Genomic DNA, 12,864 nt, shown 5'->3' with positions numbered 1-12,864 from the left:
GCCTGTGTGACCTTAGGTCCCTTTACCTCTTTGGGGTACAATCTCCTTACTAGTAAAATGAGGGGGTTGCACTAGATGAACATATAAGGCCCCTTTCAACTCTAGATCTATGATCCTATGATTTTAGGTATAATACAGTCTAGGTTTAGCAAGGTCTCCATAATTGTATGAGACCAGTTGAACTATAGTAGAGGTCTATAGGAGAAGATAAAGGCTATTTGGAGGAAATCCAGTTTTCCTTTCTCCTTTCAGATGCTTGGCTAATTAGCGTCCTTCAGTGAGGAGTGCATATAATATGATTTGTGGATTTATTGGCAGTTGGACTCTTTACAGGTCCAATATGCTCAATTGCCATTGGCTCTTAGGATCAAATACCAAAAAAGGGCCAGAGAAAGAGCTAGAGAATGGAAGCTAAGAGAAGACACCTGAGAAAAACTCAATTTACAAGCCTATTCTGCTTTTGTTACCTCTTACGCTCCTCAGTGTATGTATGGGAATATCCTTAAGGATGTCTGAGAAGTATTTACAAGTTAGGACTTCCTATTCCTATGGGTCACTCCTAAGCCTATGGATCAGTTTCTCATAATTATATTTTAAAATGCAGAAAATAAAATACATAGAATTACCAAAAATTATATTGAAATACATTTTTTAAAAAAACCATTCACATGCGCCAGGAATTCCTTCCGCCAAAGGAGAACCACATCTTCTTTATGACTTAATATATAAATCTGAGGAAGTAACTTCTAACGCAGAGAGGTTGCTCTAGGTCCTACAGCTAGTAAGTATGGGAGACAGGAGTTTAACCTCGTTCTTCCTAACCCTTTAACCAAGAGCAGTTTACTATTGGAAATCCCTTTCATGGTACCTCGTTCTTAAGACTTCTCATGCTGTTCCCTACTCTAGACTAGATTCTCTAGGTACTCTGTTCATCTCTGTTAAGCTTCTCATTTTGCTCTTACCCAAGGATCTCTTAATAGCTTACAAGTTTTCACAAGCTTATTTGAATCCTATTACCTCTAGAGGAGTACCAACCAACCATGCACTTAATAACAGCATGCTGTCCTTCTGGAAAGTAGTTTGGAACTATATCCCAAAAGTCACTTAACTATGTTTATTCTTTGACCTAATGTTGCCACTACTAGGCTTACTCCAGAATGAAAGAAAGAAGAAAAGAATCTATATATAGAAAAATACTTATAGAAGCTATTTTTCATAGTGGCAAAGAACTGGAAAGTAAGGGGGTGCCCACCTGTTGGGGAATAGGTAAACAAATTGTGTTAGAGAAATGTAATGGAATACCATTGTGTGATAAGAAAGGAGGAAAGGGACAGTTTCATAGAAACCTGGAAAGGCCTGCTTATATGAAGTGATGCAGAATGAAGTGAGCAAAACCAGGGGAACAATTTATACAATAACAACAATATCTAGATGAACAGCTCTGAATGATGTAAGAACTCTGTTCAACACAATAACCAAGCACAATTCCAGCAATTTGATAATGAAAGGCGATGGACTCAAGTTGTACAATGAGATCTATAATCTTTAGACTTGACCAATATGAGAATTTGTTTTGCTTGACTAGGTACATTTGTTACATCAGTTTTAATTTTTTTTCAATAGAGGTGGTAGCTGGGAAAAAAAATCAATTTTTGTTAATTAAAAAAATTAATTTAATTTTTGAAATGAGCTACCGTCTTAATGTTCCAATATAATAATTTAACTCATCCTCAATTGGACATATTTTAAATTTTTTTGTCTGAGATTGAGGATAATGTTACTGTAATTCTTCCACTTAGGACCAGTGATGCCAGAATCAAGGGTCTAATCCATCACCATCAGATGGTTCAAAGTTAATTATCTCATTCAAGATAATGTAGCACTTCAGCTTTATAAATTGTTTCCCTCAAAATGACCCTGTGAGGTAGGTAGGAGAAGTATTATTACTCTTCCTCCTATTTTATAGGTGAAGAATCTGAGGCTTAGGGCAATTAAGTGATTTGTACAGTCATACAACTAGCATCACAGCTAAGATACAAACCCAGGTCTTCTGTGGCCCATTGACTTTCCCCACCCCCAACTCCAAAATAGGATCTCCATTTTAGGAAAGATAAAAGGATTATTTTGCCTAGAGAAGAAATAATGGAAGAGCAGCCCATAGAATCCCATGAGAGACCTCTTTCAGACTTTTTCCACAGATGCTAATTCTTTCAGTGGTTTTATCCTTTAGAAAAAAGGACAGCAATCATGGGCTAATCAATAGGATCATCTTGCAGCACTTGACCGTTGGTTCTTCCCTATAATTCAAGACACATAATACCACTCACATTTATTCCATTCTTTCTGTTTTCACTGCTTTAGCCAGGAGAAAATAGCCAAACACAGCTGATGACATTTTATATGTAAATTCTAAGGGGTTTGGAGTTCTACCCTACAATTTGGTTTGGTACAACAACCTTCTCACAAATTTTAGTCAGAAAAGCCAAATGGGCTTTCTATAAATAATATAATTTCTGAGTTAAACAGGAAGGTTAGGACAGGGGGAAAATCAGTCGCTTCAGTTAAGATGGAGGGATAAGAGATAAGAAGATGAGTGTAGGTAGGAAGAGCAACAGACAAAGCTGTAGAAGGTTAACAAAGGAAGAGAACAAAGGGTGTAAGAATTCAAAGTCCTCAGTTCAATAGTTTATTGGCCAGTAATAAACCTCATCCTATCTAGAAGTGGTCTCAAGCCCAGAAAACTAGGCCACTATTTTTGGCCAGAAGAAATGGAATCATTCCTTTTTCCTCTCCAAAGCTTCAAGGCTGAAGCTCAATTCAATTTAATTCAATTCAATAAACATTTCTAATGTGTCAACTGTGAAAAGCCATTTAAATTTGTTTAAGTATAGACATAGATGTGTACTACAATAATTTCATGTTATAATTTATCCAGAGTCAATCACTTGTCATAACAAGGCTTTAGTCAGATAATAGTTAACTTATTTGCCAAGTCAAGAGATATAGTAGCCAAGAGCAACTTTGGTTGGAAAATAAGCTTGTTTCTAAAATTTTATGGTGAAGGATGTTGAAAAATTATGAGTAACATCATCTCACAAAACAGAAGCAGTAGAGGATAAAATCAGGTTAAATCAGGCTTGACCAAAGACCCAAATAAGCAAAATTATCTTGAGGGCATTTAAAGATGAAAATGGAAGGAGACCACAGAAGAAAAATGGAAAAGATCTGCACAGATTTTTATAAGAAGCTTTTTAAAAGAACAGTAGAGTCCCCAGACTTGAACTCTAACATAGTCATAGATATGTTTCTAAAGGAGGTAGAAACAACACTAAAATTAACCAAGACTAAGATCCTCTTCTTTGTGTAAGTGAAGTAACGTAATTGTGAGAGTATTGAGGGATTAATTACAAGGTGTCAGAAGGAGGGGAAGATACCAAAGATGTGAAGAAAGATCTCAGATTTTATTTATACAAAAAAAAAGTGACTGAAAGAACACCAACAAATACTGACCTATGCTCTGCAAAAAATTTTTAATAAGTATCATCTGCATATGAATCAAGGGAATCCTTGATGAGTGCATTAATGGGGAATGGGAAGGCTTTTACCCACAAAATTCTATAGTGGACCACAACTTTACCATTATATGATTGACTATAGAGAATAAAAGATTCTGCTGTGCTTTGTGTTTGTTGATTTAAAAAAAGCATTTGATTGGGTAGAGCAAAATGCCACCCTGAAGACTTTTTTTCCAATAAAGTATCTACCATTCATACACCAAAATTATTCAAACTTCCATAAGAAATATAGCAATGTCGATAACCTTGTTTGATGACTCTCTGGTATATAACAAGAAGTTGTATGCTTGCCAAAAGCATTTGCCACTCTCCTGGGAGAGATTCAGTATAGAGTCCAAGTTGAAGAGGCATTCCCTGTGAATGATAAAATCCTCCAGATCTTCCTGTTTATAGAAGATGTTGTGTTGGAACACTGCAGAGGCATCCAGAAGAGACATGCAAACACTGAAAAGTGTTTGTCCTAACCACCCACACTGCTATAACCAGATGGATGAAAAATGGCTATTGTGAAGATTGTGATATGCAGTTAATCAGACAACTTATAGAGGCCGCTTACATATGGGACAGACAGTACAAATGATCTAGTCTAAATGTAGTGATTCTCCTGTCACTGATGGGGGCTGGGGAAAGTTTGTCACAAAAATCTTTGCAACTTGTTCATCAGTGTACATATTTGGACAGACAATATAAATACACAATGAATTAGGCAGGCCCAGAATCAAGTAGGAGGAGAACAGGCAATATTGACTAAAGAAAATTGCTGAACTCTTTGAATGACTCCAAATTTCTCTCTAAAATAAAAGCTCATCTTTTTAAATAATATTCTACTGGTATTGTCAAATGTATGTGAATCATGGAAAACTTAAAATGAGTATCACATGGAGGATGATAGAGAGGCACATGGTAGGTGTGAGTGGGCTGCAAAGTATAAAAAATGGGGAGCTTTAAAGGATTGGAATAAATGATTTCATTAGGGAAATATGTGAGCAAAAAAGAAGGTGGCTGGTTAAAAAGAAGAATGAGGAATACTGGTGGGCTGCTTAGGTGCTCCGCTAGAATCTTCATAATGTCAAAAGAAATTGAGGGAAGCCTCCAGCATGATAGCTAATACATGGGAGAACTTGGACCAGTGCTGCACAGGATGGGCATGTAAGAATGGGTTCTAACTGCAGTGTTAGAGAGAATATGCACACTGAGGAAGTCCCAGGACCATTTGTGTATTTGATTATGTGAAAGTCACCAGGCTAGGTGTAAGGGAAAGGAACAGGGACTAGACCTGTGATTTCATTTACAAGAGGAACTCCTGGGATGAAGAAACACATGCTACCAACGTAGGTCAGCATCTTCTCTACAACTTAGGGTTAGTCTTAGAGACTTAACTATCGCACTGAGAATTGATTTACCCAGGGTAATACAGCTCATATGTATCAAAGAAGGATGTGAACCCAGATCTTCCTAACTCAGAGGACAGCTCTTAATAATCCTAATGATAGTAATAATAGTATTTATACAGATCTTTATACAGTTTGCAAAACATTTCACATATGTGATCTCATTTGATCCCCATACCAACCCTACAAGGCAGATGCTATTATTATCCCTATTTTTTACAGATGAAGAAACTGAGACTGAACAGGGTTTTGACTTATCCAGTATCATACAGCTAGTAAGGATCTGAGGCAGGATTCAAATTCGGTCTTTCTGATTCCAAATCCTACACTTTATCCACCCCACTACCCAACTGTCCCCATTCTCTCAGTGTTGGAGATACAAGGACAAAAATGGACCTTCCCCTTCTGTAGCTTATAGTCTAATGGAAAGAATATAATGTTTTCTAATAGATAAATACAACGTAATTTGAGGAAGTACACTTATGACTTGGGCATAACACAAAGCACCTGAGCTGGGCTTTAAAGGAAGTTGAGCAATACCACTGCTAGGTCTATATCCCAAAGACATCCAAAAAAAAAAGGGAAAGGACCTATTTGTACAAGAATATTTATAGCAGCTCTTTTTATGTTGGCTAAGAATTGGAAATTAAAGGAATGCCCATCAATTGAGGAATGGCTAAACAACCTGTGGTATATGATTATAATGGAATATTATCATGCTATAAAAAATGACAAGCAGAATGATTTCAGAAAAACCTGGAAAGACTTACATGAACTAATGTATAGTGAAATGAGCAGAACCAGGAGAACATTGCACATAGCAACAGCAACATTATTCAGTGAAGAATTGTGAATGACTTAGCTATTCTCAGCAATACAATGATCCAAGACAATCGCAAAGAGTGAATGATGAAGCATACTATGCATCTCCAGAGAAAGAACTGATATTGATTGAGTACAGACTAAAGCATGCTATTTTCACTTTTTTCCTATCATTTTTTTCTTTTATTTGAGTCTTCTTGTACAAAATATCTAATGTGGAAATGTTTTACATAATTGTGCATGTATAATGTATATCTGATTGCTTACCATCTCAGGGGGAGGAAGGAGGAAGGGATAATATTTGGAACTCAAAACTCCAACTAAAAATGTTTTTTAAATTGGGAAAAAATAAAGGAAGCTGAGGGTTTTAAGATGCAAATCAAGATAACTCGGAGGTACCACATCATACCTATCAAATTGGCTACCATGACAAAACAGGAAAATGATAAATGTTGGAGAAGATGTGGGAAAATTGGAACACTAATGCATTGTTGGTGGGGTTGTGAACTGATCTAACCATTCTGGAGAGCAATTTAGAACTATGCCCAAAGGCCTATAAAACTGTGCATACCCCTTGACCCAGTAATACCACTTCTAGCTTTGTACCCCAAAGAGATCATGAAAATGGGGAAAGGACCCACTTGTACAAAAATATTTATAGCAGCTCCTTTTTGTGGCGGCCAAGAACTAGAAATTGAGGGGATACCCAACAATTGGGGAATGGCTGAACAAGTTGTGGCATATGGATGTAATGGAATACTATTGTTCCATAAGAAATGATGAGCAGAATGATTTCAGAAAAGCCTGGAAAGACTTACATGAACTGATGCTGAGTGAAATGAGCAGGACTACGAGAACATCATACACAGTAACAGTCACATTGTGCGATGACTAACTTTGATAGACTTACCTCTTCTTAGCAATGCAAGGATCTAAGACAACTCCAAAAGACTCATGATGGAAAATACTATCCACATCCAGAAAAAGAACTATGGGGTCTGATTGCAGATCAAAGCATACTATTTGCTCTCTCTCTCTCTCTCTCTCTCTCTCTCTCTCTCTCTCTCTCTTTTTATTTCTTCTTTCTCACAGTTCATCCCATTGGTTCTAACTCTTCTTTACAACATGACTAATGTGAAAATATGTTTAATATGAACGTATTTGTAGAGACTATATCATATTTCACACCATCTTGGGGAAGGGGAAGGGGAGGAAGGAGGAGAAAATTTGAAACTCAAAATCTTATGGAAGTGAATGTTGAAAACTAAAAATAAATAAATTAAAAACAACAACAATTTAAAAAAAAAGAAATAATCAAAGAATCATTGTGAACCACTCAAGCCCTGGGAAATGATTGTTTATAAGCCACCTCCTCCCCTCTTCCCATTGTGATTTATGTATATAATCTCTGCCTTCACTATAGCAAGGTGGAATTCTGTTCAGGAGAATTCCCGATTTGCAAATCTGTTCCTCATAGTGAAACTAATTAACTAAACTACTACTTGATTACTGGCACTTTGTCTCTGGCCTGCTGTTTCATCATTCTCAGGTTAGAGACTGACTCAGTAAAACCCTGTTCACAGTTGAATTCGGAAAAGACAATGTTTGGAATATCTATTTCTGGGAACATAATAGAAAATCAATCAGGGAAGCATACAAAGTCTTCAGTACAACAGTGAAAACCAAGTTGAGATTAAACAGTGTATATTTGTAGCTGATGCTGTAGGTACAATTCTGTGAAATTCTTCAGGGGAATCTGGCAACATAGAAAGAGAAATGGAAAAGGCACATATTAAGAGTAGCCTGAAATTCCCACTGGACAGTGATAGGTCAAGGGGGCAAAGGATTCAGGAACTGAAAAAAGGCATAAAGTTGAACTCATTGATGATGTATGGGACTGGCATCAGTGAGCTTGAGTTTGGCTGGCTCTGCTATTTATTACCTGTATGACCTTAAGCAAGTGACCACCTCCCTGGGCCAGAGTCAACTAACAAAAGGAATCAATTTAACAAGTTAAATTCTAAAGTCTGTCACAGTTCTAAATCCTAGAATCTTGAGGCTGTGGAGGGCAAAAAAAGTGACGCCGAAGCAGGATGATGAACTGGGAGAATAGGCAAGGATGGAGGGGTTGGAAGTTGCAGTGACAATGAATAGGTTTAGGAGGGATAAATGGAAGGATGGGAGGTTTTAAGCAGAGACACTAGTTTTAGAGTTCAGAATTGTGGATATGGTTGATTTATGTGTGATGATGAGATATAAAGTATAACCATCCATGTAGGTAGCTCAGATGGGGCTGGGAGTTCAGGACATTGATAGTCAGGAAGTCTAGAGTGTTCAAAGAGACATCAGTGTATATACTGAAAGCCCCAATCAGGAGATTAGGGGTTGAGCTGGAAGGACGCACTATGAATCAGATACTGAACTCCTTAGGAAAGGAGGAAGAGATATAGGTTGATAATTTAAAGCAACAAGGATCTGAAATGGGTGATATAAGTGATGGAATGAACTTCAAAGGAGGAGTGATTGCTGAGTGATGGTTATAGAGGGAAGGTCTGGAGAGTGATAGTGAGGAGCAAGGAGGGTGTCTTCTTTTTCTCTATCCTCAGTGGGTTGGAGAGTCCAGAAGAAGGGTCATTCAGTATCAGAGATGATGGTAAATAATGCAGTACCTTCTGGAAGGAGTCAAATATACGTGAGTGAAAGAGTGAAGGGAAGAGGTATAAGATGAAGGTAAACTTGTTAATGAAATAAAGAGGATCTGAAGGACACAATAGAAAGGCAGAGTCGGAATAGATATAAAGTGACCAAGGGTAAGGCTGAATGGGATAGGAATAAAAGATCACTAGGTGGTAGCAGGGGGAGGGGTTTTTCATGTCAACTGACAGAGGCTCTGTTTGCTAACCATCAATCTACTCTAGCCATCTTTGGTCCTATGATATTAGAAGATTGTATTAGCCCTTTCTCTCCCCAAAGACCAGTGTTTATGAGCATAAAGGCAACAAGGATGTCAGAATGAGTGTTGGAATTGATGAACACTGGAGTACGAGACACCTAAGGGTATGACTAAATCCTGTCAAGATATTAAGAGATACTCTGTTTTCCAGAGCTAAGGCCCAATAAGCAAGCTGTACCTTGAGCTTGGCATAACAACAATCCTTTGCGCTCACCCTCTGGCGGATCTCACCCTCTGGCAAAGTCACTTAATTATTACATAGCTTTGGCCAGCACCAGGTGTTCTCTGACAAGGTGTTCATTTGACACCAGGTGTTCATCTGACAAGCATTGGACAAGCTTGAACAAGTACCCACGTTCCAGTCATGAAGCCCTGTTATGAATCAAATTTGTCTCATTGTTGCTGTTACCCCTCATTGTCAGGGCTACAAGCTCACTGCACAGCCATTGGTATAAGTACTGAGATGGGGCCACACCAAAGTAGGTCCCCCCACTAGGGCTAGGACCCTAGCACACGTGTCCTTGCTTGCAAGCCATTTCCCTCACTTTGAAATTAAACTTCTGTTTGATTCCTGACTCTCCTGTCTCTAGCCTGCTCTTTGGCTCTGGCCATCCACAGGTTAGAGGCTGGTTTGATCTGGTTGACAATCCATACATACTCAGAGCCAGATTTCTTTGACTTATTAGAGGATGGAGATGGGGATTACACACACTCAGAAAGTGTATCACCCATGGAACATGACCTAGGCTTCTAGTCAGACCTGGTGCCAGAGGCCTTGGACCTTGATGCAAGGGACCTGGTGTCAGGAGAGCTAAAGCATCACTAGTTTCCTTATAAGCTTCCATGAAGCAAGGCAGTGTAATAGTAACAGGAAGGCACAGTAACACAGTGCAAAGAGTAAACTTTGAGTCATAGGATCTAAGTGCGAATCTCAGCTCTGTCACTAAGAAGCTGGGCAAGTCACTGTACCACTCTGGGTGCCCACCAAACTGGATGAATGATAGCAAGCTCCTCCTTTCTCCCAAGACCACTCTTCTTCCTGGAGAAGAAGCTTCTCCTTAACATACCTCATGCTCCATGATTCATTAAAGCAGAGGTTCTTAAGATGGGGCCCACAAATTTTTTTTTAGTGTTTTAGATAACTATATTGCAATGTAACTGGTTTCCTTTTTAGTCCTATGTATTTTATTTCCTGGAATTAAAAATATTGTTATGAGAAGGGGTCCCTAGGCTTCCCCAGGCTGCCAAAGGAGTGTATGACACAACATAGGGCTAAGAAGCCTAACATTAAGGGTTCCCTGACCATATCCTCAGGAATAAAAATTACAACTACATATTGCCTGCTATGATCCACAAAAAATACATGAGTAATTCTCATTTCATCTCTCCTTCCTCTCCCCTACAGTCAGTAGAGTGAAGGTGACCTAGAATGGCAGGTAGCAGATGGCAGGTGAGCTCAAACTCTGGCATCCCAAAGCTTAGGAGGCAGCATTTTTTATTGTTCAGTTGTTTCAGTCATGTCCAACTCTTTACATCCCCGGTTAGGGCTTTCCTGGCGAAGAGTGGTTTGTCATTTCCTTCTCTAGCTCATTTTACAGATGAGGAAACTGAGGCAAACAAGGTTACGTGACTTGCCCAGGGTCACACAGCTAGTAGGTGTCTGAGGCTAGATTTGAACTCAAGGAGATAAATCTTCCTGATTCCAAGTCTGGCACTCTATCCACTGAGCCAGGCAGCATGGGCTAGCAGAAAAACCACTGGACTCAAAGTCAAGAGAGACAGAGGTTTGATTCCTGCCTTTGGCACTCACTGGAGCAGCTGTATGGTGTAGGGGATAGAGCACTGGACCTGATACAAAGACCTGAGTTCAAATCTAGCTGCAGACAATTCCTAGCTAGCTATGTAACCAGGGCAAGGCATTTTACCTCTGTCTGCCTCAGCTTTTTCAATTGTAAAATGGGGGTGATAATAGTATCAATCCCAGACTGTGGTTGTGAGGATCAAATGAGAAAATATTGTAGAGCACCTAGCACATAACAGGGGCTTAAATGTTTGTTTCCCTCCTTTCTTCCTTCACTAGCTCCATGTGATCATAGGCAATTGACTTAACTTCTCTGAGCCTCAGTTTCCACATCTATAAAATAGGAATTTATACCTGCATTACATAATTTACAGGCATGATGTAAAGACTGAATAAGTTCCTGAATATCAAGAGGTTAACTGCCTTAATGTTATTCAACTTAATTCTTAACTTAACTTAATGAGTTATTTAAGATTTTTAATTAAAATCCCAAAGGGAGCCAATATCCTCAGAGTTTCCTCACAGTTTCCAGATTCTTACATAGAAAAGTTTAATCTCCACTTGTTATTAGCCATGTGGGGACATCCATGACTCATGTAAGGTAGCATAGATATCATATGTGCGTTAGAGCAAGCCTACAAATATCACAGAAGTGCTCATCACTGTGCCTACGCATGTAATGTGGTATAGGGAGTGTTGGATTTTTCTGCCCTTCCCTTCTTTTCTATTTCTTTTTTCGGAGACTTGTTTTGGGGAGAGGCAGTTGTTTGAAGCAGGTGTTTGGGGGTGGTGTGATCTTCCCCCAGACCTTCTCTGGGTAGACTCCAGAAAGAAGAATCTGAGAAAGGCTCTGAATGAGAATGGAAAAGATAAGTTTTGAGTAAGAATGTTCAGAAACAAGGATAATAATAATTATTATTATTTTTATTACAATAGCTAGCACTTACATAGTGATAATAATGTGCCAGGCACTGTGCTATGCCCTTATAAAAATTATCTCATTTGATCCTCACAATAACCAGGGAGGGAGGTACTATTATTATCCCCATTAACCTCCCCCAGAGGTTAAATAACTTGCCCAAGGTCACACAGCTAGTAAGCATCTGAGATCTGATTTGACCTCAGGTCTTTCTGCCCCTAGGTCCAGGGCTCTATCCATTTCACCACCTAGCTGCCTCTGAGCAAGGAGCAAGGAAGGAGGATCTGAAACTTTGATGTGATGTTAACACTGCAAGGCTGAAGAGAAAATCTTGATCCTATAAGTCATGGTGCTTATTAGGTGAATAGATGTCCCTAAAATGCAGGGGCTGCCCTGTGTCCCTTCATCCCCAGAGCAGTTGTAGAGAAACTCAGAAGTCCAGAGAATCACTCTGTGAATTATATTTTTGAATTAAGTTATTGATTAGTAATTTATAAGGTTAAGGTTCTTAGCCATTTGTCTAGAGTTGTTGTTGTTTATCCTTTGTTCTTGAAGAGGACCAATGATATCTTGAGGGTCACATCCTGACTTGTGCGTGAATTGGATTTAAGTAAGGCAGAGTTGGGCAAAGTCATCAGCCTCACTCTCTCCTCTAGAGTTATCTGAATCCAGCAGCAAGACAAAGGTCAAGATAGCTGGCAACTGCCTGGGATGCAGTGAGTGACTTTGGTCTTTCTAACTTAAAGTCTTTCTTAAGGTCTGACTTGAAACTTAAACTCTTTTCAAAGAACAAGAGGAAGCAACTTTGGAAAAAGAACCCTGTTTGAGAAAACTTTGGGATTACTGCTAAACTAGGTTTTAGGAAAATCTTCCTATGGACCGGTTGTGCTTTCTGGGATGGCTTTAAGATAAGGCAAGCCCATAAACTACATGCACCCCCTTCCTAAAATAGAAACTAACCCTCAGAATAGTGCTCATCCATTCCCCACAATTTTATGTTAAAAGCCTGTCTTGTTCCCAGCTCCGCCTGTAAAACAGGAATTCTTAACCTAGGGCCAAGGGGGATTATGAAATTGGACCTTTTAATATTTTGATAACTATATTTTGACATCATTGCTTTTAAAATATTTTGATAATTGTATTTAATTATAATTGGTTTCCTTCTTAATTCTCTATATTTTATTTTATACATTTAAAAGCATTATTCTAAGAAAGGGTCCATGGGCTTCACCAGACTGCCCAAGTGGTCCAGGACACAAAAACGGTTAAGAATTCCTGCTGTAGAAAATAAAGCCCAAACCTACCCAGCAAAACTGAGTATAATTCTTCAGGGTAAAAAATTATCATTCAATGAAATAGAGGACTTTCAAGCATTCCTGTGGAAAAGACCAGAGCTGAATAGA

This window comes from Vombatus ursinus, unplaced genomic scaffold, assembly GCF_900497805.2.
Source record: "Vombatus ursinus unplaced genomic scaffold, bare-nosed wombat genome assembly UNPS02014775.1, whole genome shotgun sequence".
NCBI lineage: Eukaryota > Metazoa > Chordata > Mammalia > Diprotodontia > Vombatidae > Vombatus > Vombatus ursinus.
Note: the sequence above shows the minus strand (reverse complement) of the source record.